This window comes from Oratosquilla oratoria, chromosome 5 (assembly GCF_046742065.1).
Source record: "Oratosquilla oratoria isolate Oo_2021 chromosome 5, ASM4674206v1, whole genome shotgun sequence".
Lineage (NCBI taxonomy): Eukaryota > Metazoa > Arthropoda > Malacostraca > Stomatopoda > Squillidae > Oratosquilla > Oratosquilla oratoria.
The window spans coordinates 21,856,814-21,859,313 of record NC_134781.1 but is presented as its reverse complement, the minus strand read 5'-3'; the positions used below and the strand labels follow the sequence as shown (position 1 = coordinate 21,859,313).

The following is a 2,500-nucleotide window of genomic DNA, read 5'->3' as shown; positions in this document are numbered from 1 at the left end:
TAAATATTTGGGGTTTTCTGGGTGGGTAATTGGATAATACAAAAAGCAAAGAATGAGATTATAATAATAACAAAATATCAAATAACTACTACTACTACTACTACTACTACTACTACTACTACTACTACTACTACTACTACTACTACTACTACTACTATTCAGTTTGTAAATGAATGGTTCCATTTTTCTTTCTCGTTGCAATCACTGCCTGTCTAATAAGACATTCAGCCACGTCATCTGTGCTAATTGTCCAGGTTTCTTACATGTTCAATGTTGTGTTTATAGACAAGTAATTTACGATCATGATGTGTACTTGCATCAAGTGTGCACACACGTTGAAAATAGTACATATATATGCATACATATACCAAAGGCTTTTTCCCTATACAAGGGAGGTAGCCAAAAAATAAAAAAAAGACATGCATAGAAACCACTCCCACCCCTTTCATCCCCTACATACTCCACTCCCCTCCACCCTCTTCCCTCTCTCTTATCTTGGCACCTCCCGGATGACGGGTCATCCCTGCATCTTGTCCACTGCCCTGGGTCAGAAGTCAGAAGTATAGGCTTTGGAAATGGTACTAGCTTTCTCGAATATTTGTCGTCTTCACTCCACCTTACCCCCTTCTCCCATCCACCCTTCTCCCATCCACCCTTCTCCCATCCACCCTTCTCCCATCCACCCTTCTCCCATCCACCTTTCCCCCATCCACCTTTCCCCCATCCACCTTTCACCTATCCACCATTCTCCCATCCACCCTTCTCCCATCCACCCTTCTCCCATCCACTCTTCCCCTATCCACTCTTCCCCCATCCACCCTTAGCCCCCTTCCACCCTTAGCCCCCTTCCACCCTTAGCCCCCTTCCACCCTTAGCCCCCTTCCACCCTTACCCCTATCCATCCTTACTCTTATCTCTCCTTACCCCATCCACTCTTCCCCATTTACCCATACCCATCAGCCCTTCCATCCATCTACTCGATTAACCACCTTCCACGCACTACCCTTCCCCCACTACCTCCTCCTCTGTACTTCACTCCACTATCTTCCCTCACTACTTCCTCCCCACTACCTCCTCCCCACTACCTCCTCCCCACTACCTCCTCCCCACTACCTCCTCCCCACTACCTCCTCCCCACTACCTCCCCACCACCTCCTCCCCACCACCTCCTCCCCACCACCTCCTCCCCACTACCTCCTCCCCACTACCTCCTCCCCTACCTTCCCCACTACCTCCTCCCCTACCATCCCCACTACCTCACTACCTCCCCCACTACCTCACTACCTCCCCCACTACCTCACTACCTCCCCCACTACCTCACTACCTCCCCCACTGCCTCACTACCTCCCCCACTGCCTCACTACCTCCCCCACTACCTCACTACCTCCCCCACTACCTCACTACCTCCCCCACTACCTCACTACCTCCCCCACTACCTCACTACCTCCCCCACTACCTCACTACCTCCCCCACTACCTCACTACCTCCCCCACTACCTCATTACCTCCCCCACTACCTCCTCCACTACCTCACTACCTCCCCCACTACCTCACAACCTCCCCCACTACCTCACTACCATCCCCACTACCTCACTACCTCCCCCACTACCTCACTACCTCCCTCCCCACTACCTCACTACCTCCCCTCCCTCCCTCACTAGCCCTCACTACCCCCTCACTACCTCCCCCACTACCTCACTACCTCACTACCTCATTACCTCCCGCACTACCTCATTACCTCCCCCACTACCTCACTACCTCCCCCACTACCTCATTACCTCCCCCACTGCCTCACTACCTCCCCCACTACCTCACTACCTCCCCCACTACCTCACTACCTCCCCCACTACCTCACTACCTCCCCCACTACCTCACTACCTCCCCCACTACCTCTATACCCACTATCTCCCCCTACTTCCCTCCTACTTCCCCCACTTCTTTCCCCACTACCTTTCCCCCACTACCTCCCCCATACTTCACTACCTCCCCCATACTTCACTACCTCCCCCACTATCTCCCCACTGCCTCCCCACTACCTCCCCACTACCTCCCCACTACCTCCCCTTAACTACTTCCCCACTTCCTCTCCCCACTTCCTCCCCCCACTACTCTCCCCCCACTACTCTCCCCCCACTACTCTCCCCCCACTACTCTCCCCTACTACTCTCCCCCACTACTCTCCCCCACTACTCTCCCCACTACTCTCCCCCCACTACTCTCCCCCACTACTCTCCCCCCACTATTCTCCTCCACTACTCTCCCCCCACTACTCTCCCCCACTTCTCTCCCCCACTACTCTCCCATACTGTCCCCCCCTTCAACCTCCCCTACCACCCCTCACTACCTTACCACGTTACCATTCCTACCACCCCCTACAACCTTCTCTCACTACCATCCCACTACCTTCCCCCACTACCTTCCCCCACTACCTTCCCCCACTACCTTCCCCCCCTACCTTCCCCCTACCTTCCCCCACTTCCTTCCCCCACTACCTTCCCCCT

General features: G+C 54.2%; 1 protein-coding gene across 5 annotated transcripts in view; it reads right to left on the bottom strand.

Moving 5' to 3' along the window:
* Positions 1-2,500, bottom strand: part of DCX-EMAP (Doublecortin-domain-containing echinoderm-microtubule-associated protein) — a 128,224-nt gene that overhangs the window by 34,032 nt on the left and 91,692 nt on the right. The gene's annotated exons all lie outside the window — the stretch shown is intronic.